The sequence below is a fragment of the Cupressus sempervirens genome, chromosome 9 (assembly GCF_028749045.1).
Source record: "Cupressus sempervirens isolate cs-2001-9-10 chromosome 9, ASM2874904v1, whole genome shotgun sequence".
NCBI classification, from domain to species: domain Eukaryota; kingdom Viridiplantae; phylum Streptophyta; class Pinopsida; order Cupressales; family Cupressaceae; genus Cupressus; species Cupressus sempervirens.
Window position 1 is genome coordinate 348,958,217 of NC_143126.1, and position 13,928 is coordinate 348,972,144.

The 13,928-nt window shown below is 36.9% G+C and overlaps 1 protein-coding gene across 3 annotated transcripts in view; it reads left to right on the top strand.

Annotated features, from left to right (window-relative positions):
- LOC149538749 (Mitochondrial substrate carrier family protein) overlaps nucleotides 1–13,928 on the top strand; it is a 221,965-nt gene that overhangs the window by 157,049 nt on the left and 50,988 nt on the right. The window lies entirely within an intron of this gene.

The window sequence follows — 13,928 nt, forward strand, 5'->3', positions numbered from 1 at the left end:
TTGAAAAGAAAAGTTTTTAAACAAATTATTAAATAAAATTTAATCCGTAAAGGAAAAAATTAAAGAAATGCCAACATTTGAAATAAAATTTATGAGCAAATTTATGATCAGTGCCCAATTCTAAGTGGGTAATAGAGTCAAACATATATTTTTTAGATACAACTTCATGATATTGGTGATATTATATTTGGTGATAATTCAATTATTACAATGCCACAAATTGTTATGCTTTCGCATATTTAGATTAGTCTATCATGCTTTAACCCTTATGTAGACACAATAAATACAAATAATGGAAAAGATTATATCCTGCACTATTTTTATTTATCAAATCTAAATAGCAATGAACAATTTAATGTACTTATCGAAATAGTAAATTATAAACAAATAATCAACAAAATCACAAAGGATGAGATATATATAATTTCAACTCTAAAACAAAATAAAGGCCTTATAGAATATATTGTCGGAAAATTGGTACTGATGACACTCAGATTTCCAATGCTCTATTCAATACCTCTTTGATCCTTAGAAAAAGTGATTGAAATGATAAAATATAATAAAATGAAATAGCATGAAATAATAGGTTTAATCCAAGAGAGCAAGAAGAATTTTACCATACAAATGATACAAGATCAATGGAGCAATACCAAAGATAAGCAACACAAGAGACAAGGATTTGATAAGGGGAAAGCAAAGAAAACCCCTTGTGAGTATTATGAATGAGGCAAAAGCCTAAGAATGAGAAAGAGAGAGAGAAGAAATGCAGCAAAATAGCTCATTTACAATAGCATCAAAAACTTGATGTGAATAATGGAGTCTAGATGAAAATGAGAGAGAGAAGCACCTCTTTTAAAGAGATGAGAAAGGAGTTGCATGTCTTTGCATGTGTAACTCCCATTTCTATGAATGCCACATTCATAAAAGGTGTGTGCAAAGTGTCAAGTTCCTCTTAAGGAGGAATATCTATTTTCCTTATTAAGGGAAATACAAAGAAGAGTTGTCCTCACAAGTGGACAATAGGACAAGAATGACATGTCCTTTACATGTGGACTAGAGGACAAATAAATAATACATAAGGGATACTTTGGTTTATCCCAATAAATAAATAAATACAACCAATGAAAGATTATTAATTCTAACAGATCCATACAATGTCTGGAATTAATACTCAAAAATCTAAATCTCTTTTGCTTAGTACAGATCTCCAACTTCTCCTTTAGAAAGAGAGAAACTTTAATGGTATCAATGCTAAAAAAGAATGACAAATTTTTATTAGAGCAGCCAAATGTCCCTTGTTTGATTTTTACATCACATATAGATAGGTGACCAATAGGTGTTGGTTGCCTTATTGAATCATTCACAGCTTTTCATAACATATAATTGATCATGTTTAATAGTATTATAACCTACGCAAATTACTTAATATAGTTTAAATTATACTCTAACATAATCGATGGTCCAATAATTTCTATGGCTTATAATGTTGAAACAATATTTCTCACTCCCATGAGCACTCCTACTGTGAGATCCTTGTCCATTGATTGCGTGCACATCCTGCAAGTTCTTTTCCTTTGCATGAACCTCTGCTATATCAACTCATAGTGTTTGCTTGAAACTTTTCTCCATCTCACGTCTGTTAGAATTCTCAAGTCCTTCTGTGCCTTCATCTGGGCGTTTTGCACTTCGTTTGCTTTGATATATAGATTCCTCCGGACATTCCTGCGTGTAATGACTTCCACATCCCAATATACACCTGCGAAAACACATAAAGGGCGCTATCAATAAACATACGGGTGAATAATTTGATAGAAAAAATTTACTAGAAGGCCCTGTGGATGCCATTGACACAGAGGTAGGCAAACTTGATTTAAAGGATTGAGTCCTAAAAGACTTGCATTCCCATGAGACAGTTGCTTCAACTGTTCAGGTCCACGCCTATTGCAGTTGGTTTCAAATGGGGGCAGCCCATCATCACTAGATTCTTCACTTCTGTGATTCTCTTGTTCCTTCTCATGCAGCAGATCATTCTTTACAGTAACCGAGTGCTGTTTATCAGCATTAAAGCCTTCAGGCATGTATATGAATGATCAATGATAATAAAAATGTATTGGAGTTCTATATATTATCTGTTACTTCTGTCCCTTCACTTCTTTGGTTAAATTACTTTTTCTATAAACTAATAGAGACACCTAGCAGAAATCTGCTTCCGTTGCTCTTTCTCTATCACTTCCCTCTACCAAAACATAGCTTCCTCGCTTTATCCAAAGACTCTTGTGAAATTTGGCTGGAAACAATGCCAAAGTTTTTGAACCCATACTGTCCATTACCTGGATAATCAATAGTAGAGCCTCTCAACACACGACAGGGTTCAGAAACAATCCCTCAAATCTGATTGCAACAATCTGATCTAGAAGCAACTATTGGAGATGATGCTGGTTATCATGTAAGAGATTCAGGTACTGCCCATTTAAAATAGAATCCAGTATGCCACTCCAATTGAGTGATGTATTATATGTACCTCAATGAGATTGGACCCTTGAAGGGAACTACTTGTATTATAGTTTGGCCTGCCTCTGGTTCAGAGCAACCTTGGAGAGCTTCTTTCTTCAAATTTTTCCTACCTCCTCTCATGATCTTGGTATAAACTCAAATGACAGCTTCAAACAGTCAGCTCTGTGCTCCCATCTTGGACTGAAGCTTTGTCTTCATGACATAACACTCAATTAATAATGTTTCTTTGCCTTCATTTCCTGACATAAATGAATAGTTTCTCCTGCTGTAAAACATAAGTTCTCAATTAGGACCAACATCTTGGACCAAGACAATAGGCGTGTTATTTTCAAATGTTGACCACACAATGCCTTCCTCTCTGATTGGCACCCCTTATTTCTGTATTATATTTCCATTATATTTTCAACATTATTTCTCAAATGGAGGTCCAATTATTTTTGATCTCCATCAGTGGTAATGACTGTTGGTAGAGATTACAAACTGACACAATTAAAAACACTCCCGATAATATGCTCTATAATATGCTCGATTATATCTTGAGTAACATTTACCATATACCAAGAGCAATGTAATATAGAGCCAGATCCTTGATCGGCATTACACAGGAGAAGCATTATCAATGTTAAAGCATCCAAAATACATTGACACTAGTAATCAAGAGGGGTCCAATCTGAATCATGTAACAGAGATAAATGTACATATATATGCATATCTAAGTATACATATATATGCATATTGTCATATGCCTATGTATGTATGTTTAGGTATGTACATCAGCTTTGTTATCACATAGAATTGAATTTGATTCAGATGCTCAATATTACTTCAACTGATGCTAAACTTCAACAACTTCAACAACTATTACTCTTTTACTTTTCAATGCATAAACATCATTTTTGGCATCTTGGTATTTTACTATCTCAGACTCATCGCCGTTAGAGATGTTGGCTATGGATATGTTTTTACACTTCAATCAACTCAAATATAATCACTATTGACCTAGTGCATATTATGTATGGGAATCATTTCAGAACAATCACTTTGTCTTTGTTTTTGTTAACATCATCACCTCTCATCAATTGGAGCTTGATATTGCTGAAAGAAGTCATCTTTGATATAATATCTGCTTGTGCTATTTAGTTGTATATCATTGATGTGTGTTTGAGAACAAAGATGCACATTCTAAACTCCTCTATACATATCCTATTGTTTCAGAATGAATTATTTATGTAAATCTTTCCAAACCATTTTCATAGTGTCAACATAAAACTCCAACTTGGGAGGGATGATTTCAATCTTTCCACGTTTATATAAATATGTTTTTTGTAGATGATCACTTTATTCCAACTTCGCTCTCTTTTAGACCCTTGTGTTATCCTTCTTGCCATTAATGAATTGCTATTGTTTGTCTATTCATTCTTTCTTCATTTCTTTGTGAACCACTTCCAATTACTCGGCTCATGACTATTATTGCTTTGAAGCATATTGTTTTGCTATTGTTTGTCTATTCATTCTTTCTTTATTTCTCTGTGAACGACTTCCAACTACTCGGCTCATGACTATTATTGCTTTGGAGCATATTGTTTGAATATAAGTAGTGGGTAAGATCTAAAGTTTCTCCCTTTACCATGTTCCTTGGGACTCTAGAATTTGCCAAAATTTTAGAGTTCCATTAGGATGAATTGAAAGATATTTCATCGTTTGAATGCATATTATGAGTTTTATCAACTTCAAAATCATCATTAGGCCTGTTATCTTCATCATGATGCCGATGGGTTTGATTGGATAGAAAATCTTCCTCAGATAATGGATTCAAGAACATAGAGAACTTGGGTATACTTTCTTCTACTTCCTCTTCAAACACTGGATTCAGGAACATAAAAAATTCAAGCATACTATCATGAGAGCTTTCATTTGGCTCCTCAGATGTTCCATTACATACAATATGAGCAAATAGCGTGTCCTTACTAAATTGATCCTTCTCATAATCATCATCTATATCATCTAGTACCTCTTGAATATGCGCTGATCCATTAACTTTTTAATTCCGGAGAATTAAGAAAAAATTTGGACCATTTTTTTCAACATGTTTATGATATTCCATGTCCATCCTAAGAGAATCCTTTTCCTCATTTTCATATTCCTACAGTTTATTTCCATACACTTCTCATCATGAATGGATTCCTCCTTAGACTGCCCACAAATTTCTCCCTTCAAATTTGAAACCTCAGTTGACTCATATATTACTTAAGCCCTACATTCATTCTCCTCTGCAGTCAGTTCATCATCTATATGTTTGAGAAAAATAAGGAACATATGATCATATAAGAGACCTAATTCACGCATTCTGTTGAAAAGATCAAAAGATGGAGGTTTGCATTCTGAAGGTATTTTTTGATGAACATTAAACATCGTTAGGAAGAATTGCAGTGTGGATTCTTCTTCTTGTTTTTCCAATTTAAAAAACGCATTCAAAGGAGGTATGTAATTTGGATCTTCTTCATCATCACTAAGATTGCCATCAAATAAAAGGATTTGTTCAATTTAATCACAAGCCCCCTGTTCTCTATCTTCAGTATCTTCTTCTAATATTTGAAAAAGAAACTTCAAGTCAGGGTTGTCTATGAAATTCCCAATTCACAAATTTTTTTTATGAATTCGTTGCGTGGAGGCATGATGTGTGAAGGAATTCCTTGATAAATATTCGCCATCCTTATGAACAAATGTGCTGCATATTCACCTTCATATCTTTCCAAATTGAAAATTACATCTAAGGGGTGTATGTGTGCTTCCTCCATGGTATAACATAGATCCTCTTCTGTGCATAGTATTGTTGGTAAACAAATTTGTTCTTTTATCTTTCGTGAAATTATGACTCTTAATGCCCAGATTATGAACAATATCTATTCACAACAGTTGAAAAGCCATTTTATGGTTACCTGCTTCTCTCTGAATTGGTAGGTACAGCTCCCTATATGAATAATCTTCAATGAATTATGTTTGTTTCTACTTATCTAAATCAGGGTATGCTCTTAACTCGAGAGCAGGAGAGGCAAACCAAATTAAGCCTAACTAGAACTTAATTCAGGCAAGAAAAATTTCTCAATATCGAAACAGATTTATGTATCCACACTTCTTATGAATTCATAAATCCATTTGTGCAAGACTAAAATAAGTCGAAATTTAAATCTGAACTACAACTGATGAATCAGGAAAACTAACAAAATCCTTTCGTCAAACGAAATATAACAATACTTATTACATCCATTTGAATTCCAGAAAACAGGGGAAATGAAACTCTGTTCTTTCTTAGTTCTCTGTAACGCAGAAAGGAAATACTAACAAATTACAGTACCTACTGGAACGGAAAATGATTGAAACGAAGTGCCATTCAATTGTCTCTACAACAGATAGTACTTCACACCAAAATTTGCCGACCTTTGATTAATCATTGAATTTCATACATATAGGTTTTGAGAGATGACCGTTACAATGGGAATTTCAATCGGTTCATCTTTTGAAAATGACAAATGGCTAGATGCCAGTTTGTCAGATTTCAAAATTTACAAAAATTTGCAACAAATACATTAGAAAACAGAAAAAGGAGTACTGAATAAGTCATTTAGACTTCTTTCCCTTTTCAGTTTTTGCCCTATATGTTCTGGCAGCCACTATAATTGGAATCATCTCCTCGTGACTAGGCACATGTACATTGGTGAATCTTAAGAGCCACTTTGAATGCTCCCGAGCTAACTCCTTTACTGCACCTAGTTGACTTGTTAACTCTCCAGCTGCCACATGCACACATCCACTCAGTGCCTGCAACTCTACCACTCTGTTTTGACTGATTGAAGTCATCCTAGATAGGTTACTCAAGTATGTGGAGAAATTTTTCTTCTTTACTTCTATCTCAATGAGAACCTTTCCTTGCCCACTGCTTTGTGAGTTAGTGTGTAATCCTTGCATGAGCTCAAATGCTCTGTCTTGGATCTTCTTCACCTTTTCCTTTGTTTCTCTAAGTCCTTCCTCTGCCTCTTGAATCATCTCTTGCTTGAATTGCATGTTTTGAAGCCATTCGAACAGAGGCTCAGTTTCCTTCTTCAAAATCTTTGCTTCAACTGCCTCTTTTGCCTTCATTTGGATGATCATGTTTAGGAGAGAAATGCATTCGTCACACCTTGCCTTTTCTGCGGCCAAAGTGTTGTGATTGGAAGTGATATTATCCTTCTCAATTTCTAACTGAAGGATAACATTTCCAATTTGATCAATCAAAACAGCTCCATCTGTACTGAGCTTCTCAATCCATTCTTTTCCAATCTGACCAAAATGCCTATCTTTTTGGAGCTGTGATATGAAGGCTTGTACCTCTTCTGCTGAAGGATTTTCAGTGGCAGGCACACCAGTGATAGTTGCCAATGGAACAACTAATTGCCGGATGAATCTTCTCAACTCCTCTATTTCTGCTTTCATTCTGACCTTTGATGACTTGAGATCCTCCAGTTGCTCTTCTATCACCTCATTACTCGATTTCCATAGGCCTACTTTTGTATCATGTCTTGCTTCCCCAAGGTCAATTGAGTGCAGAGTGAAATCTTCTGGCCTCATATCTTCAATTCTCCCCGCCTTGTTTGGTTTTGCTACCTCCATAGTTAGGTGCCCTGTTTCTGGATCTCGTCCCAATATTGACAAGGTCTTCTGCTTTTTAGTTTTTACTAAGGCAAATCCTGAGCGAATCGCTTGAGAAACAACATCCTTTGAAGGAAAATTTTGATCTTTTCTTTTCCTCTTCTCCAAAGTATCCTCAAGCCAAGACTCTGTATTAATCACTTTGGAGGCTGTTCCGAGTGATTCAATGCTGAACATTTTCTTCTTTACTGGAGTCGTTGTTTCTGTAGCTGCAGAAAAAGGGGTCTTTGGATCTCGAGAAAGGAGCCGAGATGAACCTGGAGGTTTCTCTTCTTCGTGAGCTTTCTGGGCAGCTTCATCAGATTCAGTGGATTCACTACTACTATTTTTATCATCTCCAATTTCTACTATTTGAATAGGAGAACCAGCAGGCTTAAGAACAGGAGCGCTTATGGATGGAGTAGGATTGCGACGAGGGGATGAGACAGGGGCAATATGAAGAGATGGAGTTGGAGAAGCTTGAGGAGATGGGGGAAGAGCAGCATGTGGAGGTGATATTGGAGCGGGAGATCCATCTTTTCGTTCCTCTGTTTCTTTTTCAGCTTCGGCTTGAGTTCCGATTATTGGTAGTGATCCCCCTTGACAGGTTGGGGTTATTGGAACATTCCTCTCCAGGGGTTGATCATCTCCGCCTGTAGATTGAGCTGGAGCTTGAGTAGCTGTGGCAGTAGCATCGGGAATGGCACTCTGAGAGGAAGCTGTGGTAGCTGCGGATGTGGAAGCTTGAGTAGTTTTACTCCTACTCCAGCCTTTCTTAGCTGTCCATTCAACCCACTTCCCAGTCCTTTTGATTATTCTTGCCATCATGACATCGAAATCTTCTACTATGTCAACATATGGTTCGAAACTTATGGGAGTATTCCTCAACTTAGTCAAATATGTATTGCTGTACATATTTTGACCATCATCTTCCAGTCCCTCCACGTCTAAATTTATACCATATGTCTTTACCTGATCAATTGTAAATCTGGCAAAGACACGATCTCGACTCTCCAGTTCATCTTTACAATTTGCCCAATAATCCTCCATGGTTGTTACATGTTTGATTACGCTTCCAACTTGAAGCACATCTCTGGCATATCCGTTAGGATCAAACAGGGGCCTTACTGCTTCATACTCTTCCAATTTGTATTTACTCTAAAATGCTTTGAGTATATTCTTTGCATCTGATTTGGTTTCGCAACTGTATGCTCCAACTTTTATAGGGAATTCATACCCTTTCTTCTTCAGGCTGGCGCTCAACATGTTCACTTGTACTGCTTGCCTCACGATCTCCACGAGCACGATCATATCATCTGGGTACCTGGGCAGCTTCAGTGGGAATCCATCGAACGCTGCAAGACGTAAATAAGAAAATGATAAAAATTGAATAAAATAACTGCCAAATTGATCGATGGTCGCCATCGCTTCTGGATTGAATCTCCGTTTTGGACACCCTTGGAGCTCCCTGCAAATCCTCATGGTGAATGCATCATTTACTCGGATGTATTCTGCATAACTATTCTTTAATTGCAAGCATGGGTAAAACTCATAGCTTTTTACATTATCAGGAAAACTCTCAATTCTAGGGAGTCTCGACCACAATTGAAGAGAAGCCAACATGTATATCAAGAAAGAGGACATATAAAATGAATTATAAAACTTGGCTGCACAGAGAGCCCTAGAAAGATGCTCATTGACCTCATACGCCCAGTCAATACACTGTGTGTCTAAGCAAATAACTTGCACCAAAAAGAAGTACTGCTCTACAAAATTAAAAGCTTCTACCTCACCTTTGAGTCGATGCAACAGAACCAAAGTGTCAACAATTTCTGGTTTGAGGTCCGTGCCAAAATGAGTTTTAGGGACTTTACTCTTAGCTCCCCTTGGCTTCTGAAACCAAGACTGCATGATCTCCCTCCTCCAAACCATCTTCTTCAAAGAGTACTCGGTCATGGCTCCACTCATCGTTAAATCAGAGAACTCCTTTCGTTCTGGAATCCGCAAGCAATTGACTACGGCTTGGTGATCAATTGAAATCAACACCGTTTGATTAGGCAACAAAATTTGCTTTGTATCCGGGTTGTAATGATGGATGCATTCCAAAATCAACTCCGGGGCTTGCACTGACACAAGAAACCCAGCTGCTTCCACTAATCCACTTCCCCGAAGTTTCTCTGTTATGGGATGGATTGGCTCTGCTCTCAATCTTCTTTGAAAATCTTCCATATCATAGAAACAGAGTGAAGTATTTGTGATAGTCGATCACGCCGACTTAATTCCGCCCAATACATTGAAGCCCGCGAATCTTGTTGTGAATTTTTTTTTTAATGTATGATAGCAGTAGTTCAAACAATTGCAATTGATACAAGGAGCAAACTTTGTAACTCGAAAATTACTTGAAAGCACTATTTAGTATAACAGTATAACAGTGAAACGGGAGTTTGAAAATCTGTTACTTCCCTTTTTATAAAATAACCCTAGATTTGCCCGTTGAATTTCATAAATCATGCCACACGAGCGAAATTAAGGGTAAATCCGTTGGATTGGTGGATGTAAAGGTTCTAACGGATTTATCTTTGTCTTTTCACTGTTTCCGTTGCCTCAACGATAACTCTCATTAATTACCAATTTACTTCCTGTTTCATTCGTCTTTCGGAAAAACATGAACGGAGTACTCCCTTGGGCTAAATGCGCTTAGGTCAATTCTACTTGCAAAAACCTAATCAATCCACTGATTTACTTCTATTTACTCGCCCAAAATAATCTGCAACCAAATCACATACTTACCATGCTTGCAGGAATGACTTTCTTTGAAGGCAGGAAAATGGCCTTTGAAGGTAGAAAAATCGCAATGGAGAAGCAGATTTCCGATTTTCCCCTTTAACTTTCGCTTTTACCTTTCAACCCTAAGCACTTTAATAAAAACTTTCGGGAAATATAAAAGAGGCTTTGTGGGCGAAAAATGGGGCCCACTTAGTAACTCTATTTCTCCATCTGGGCCTTTGCGGATAATTTAACTCTTGGTTCGAAATCCGCCAGAAGAGAAACCACTTCTGAATTTTCCGCCAATGCTTATCTCACTCATCTTAATGAGCTCTGAGTAATTTCCGCTATGCAAACTCGATGATATTTGAATGATCTAACCATTATGCGGCTTACGTACCCTTGTTTCAGTCTACCAGTAGCAGCTATGGATCTCTGCGGAGTTTTACCTTCTAGGTGCGAAAACCCGCAATGGAGAAGAAGAAACTTGTTTTTCTGCCAATACTCATTGTTTTACTTCCTTCGCCTTATTCACTTTATTTTAAGCCTCCGGAAAACGCAAAACTGACTTCGAAAGTGAGGGGTGGGGCCCATTGGCTTTCTCAATTCCTTTACATATACCTTTTCGAAAAACTGATTATTGATTTCGAAGTCCGCCACGGAGAAGCTCTTTTCTGATTTTCCACCGATGCTTATCTCGATCATTTTCGAAGCTTTAAAATGGTTCTCGCTATGAGATCATGATATCACTTGAACGATCTTTTCTTAACATGATTCACTTTTCTTAACATGATTCACTTTTCTTCAAGGAAGCTTATAAATAGCATTTGCTAGTCTTTGCGGAAATTTGCCTTCGAGGTGCGAAAACCCGCCGAGATGAACTTGGAGCTTGATTTTCCGCCGATTCAATTTTCTTTAACTCTAGATCAAATGAGCTGCATGGAAATCAAAAGATGTATCACAAATCGAGAATCTCCATCGAGGATGGCTCTAAACTACCCCTAAGACTCATGACAACCAAGAAATACCCACCCGGGCTAAATGTGATATGGGAGAAAGGAAAAGATGAAAACCCGATGGAGAAACTCAGCACCTTAAGAAGAAAGACCTAGTGACCCGACTTGACAGAACGTGACATTAGTTTAATCTCCACTTTGCAAAAATTTGTATATGGTGGAAAAGTGGGGCAACAAGTATATATTCTCAATAGTACACAATCTCTTCTTTATCAAATTATTTCCTTCTTAGTTTCTCCCTTAGCAGAGCTACCAACTGAAATTTAATTGAATAAAGTTGCCGCCTCTTTCGAGGGATGTATTGATCTGTTGATCTTTCGGGTTCTTGCTTCCAACAGAGTACGCTTCCAAACAACTTGGTACAACTGTTATATGATTCTGATCTATGAAATCTGAAATTCTGGGTAACTTTACAGTATATATTGTGAGCAACTCTCCCCATTAGAGTTGCCAATTTGTTGGTTCCCACAACCATAGATTGGAAATCCAAAAGCTTTGCTGACTCTCCTACATTAATTGGATATATCAAGGATCAAATTTTGAGAATTCGCTGAAACCATTTATCTGACTTCAGTCCACATCTATATAGAACTCGTCAATGAATATAGCTGTCATCATTCTCTATATTGAAAAAATATGTAAGCCTTTTGCTTTATATGTATGAGATTCATGATGGGTTCTGAACACTATCATCTGCAATGTTAGAAGTCCTTGTTCAGTCCTTGTCTTTTACTTCTGCCTCTACATCCACAACCATTTCTGATGGATCTTGTTCTCTTTGCCTGCCATTGAGCCCTGAAATCTTTGCTTCCTTAAAACTTCACCTTTACTAGGGATTCACCAATCAGTCACATATTATTTTGCTGCAGAAAACAAGTCTTTGATAACAGTGGTCACCATCATTAGTGCTGTGTTATATGCAAACGCGTAAAGTGCACTATTAATCAATAAGATAAAACCTTAGAGGCTGCATAAATGGAGGCACAAACGGATAACCAATTATGTTGTTGCAAATGGATGAATACATGTACATAACAAGTGCTTGGACATCTGTGCACTTACTTAGCACTAAAGGCAGCCAATGTAAAGATGCAACCTACTCCAGCACACTCCCAAACTCCTTTAATTTGATACGCCAAACCTAGCAATATAGGGTTCAAACCTCTCTTCAAACCACAGGTCATCTTTTAAATTAAAACTTTCCTTCACTGAGAGTTGCACTGTTGTTATGGCAGGAAATGGCAATAGAATGCTCCAAAATTCATCTATATTTCCAAGTTTGTAATGTTCCCTCCTTAGACCATTCAGTGGATAGCAGAGGGTTGGTTTGTTACCCAGGTTCCCATAGGCCAGCAATATAGATAAGAGGACTCATCTAGAGGTTTGTGGAGCTACGCAAGAGTTTTATGAGCTGTTTAGGGCAGTTTGCGATAAACTCCTTAATTTTCAGAGAGATTCCTATTATTTAGTGATCTACTGGGAGCTGACTGGAACACATCAGAGGAGCTTAGCATCATTATGGAGGCTTTGGTTGTAGTTCCTATTTTTTCGGTAGCATACCCATTTTTATGGGAGACTGTAACTTCACTTGGAGCATTTAGGTATCATCCATGGACATGTGGTACTAGTTAGAATTCAATTATGAGTCCAAATGATTAGTCAATGAATAATTTGGAAATAACTAAATTATTTGCTAAGTTTGATTTAAATAATTTATAATATGTGATTAAATCTTATCACTTGTATTATAATAAACTATTTGAGAATCAATGTTGGAGTTTTTTGCCATTGGTGTTTTTGCAAGATTAGAACTTGAATGGATTTATAGTACAAGAGGATTCAATTAGAACCATGCAAGCAACTACCAAAGAGTGACATATGGAATTTTGATAAGTATTTCATTATCATGTGTCACCGTTCATGAAGCTATAAAACCGTGAAAGTTCCAGATGGTGAAAAAGGTTGGGATTGGAATGATGGAAATTCTAGTAAAACTGGATCAGTAAAGTGTAAAGACTAATAACACACAATGATGGAGAGTGGTCAAAGTTGTGATCTCAATACGACATACACCCGTCAGTTATATTCGTTTGGAAGTCTTAAGTTTTTTCAAAAAATTATAATTGTGCAAATCCTAGGCACCATACTTCGATTGGTGTCCATGCCCTAAACCAAAATGCCCAATGTAAGAGGATGGCACAACAGTGAGAAGAAATGGAATAGTGAAGTCACTGACTTTCGACGAGGAAGATATATGAAGACATAAACACGATTCAAAGCATGTATTTAAGATGTAGCCAAGAAACATATGATACTCAACGACTAGAGACTTTAAACCGTAACATTCTATTTGTCTGAACTTCAAGCACACGTCATTCTTGAAGAAACCTCAGAGGACAATTCATCAAGTCTGGAATTAGCGTATACTGTGACAGATTCACGATAATCTGAACCAAGTGCATATACCTTTAAGAGTTTGAAAAGCGATCAGTTCTCAGTAGCAATCTAAATAGAAGGCAACAATATGTATTGGAAAATATAATTAATAGGATTTCAAAGGCATCTTGTATTTCAAATGTGCCGTCTATATGAATCTGCAAAATATTAAAAATCATCGCCAAGGTGAAGGCCCCATAGCAATCGCGACAAAGTTGTAAAAAAATGTGCGGGAAATATAGAATAGAGATATTTTTGAAATCAATCAAATATAGCAACATGCGTGGAAAAGTTTTCGAATCATGGTTTGGTGACTGGAGAGAGTTGATCACATATGTACAAGTCAGAGTCTTCTAAAGCTTTAGCATCACCGGAAGTAACCTGTATAATTTTCCCACAATCACGATGTAAAGGAATGAAGATGAATTTGGAGATGGGAAGAACTTAAAGCTATAGTCAAGAGTTACGAACCGGAAGATGCAAGTACGATTATATGGTGTAAAGCCCAATAGAAAGAGTTAAAAGCATGCG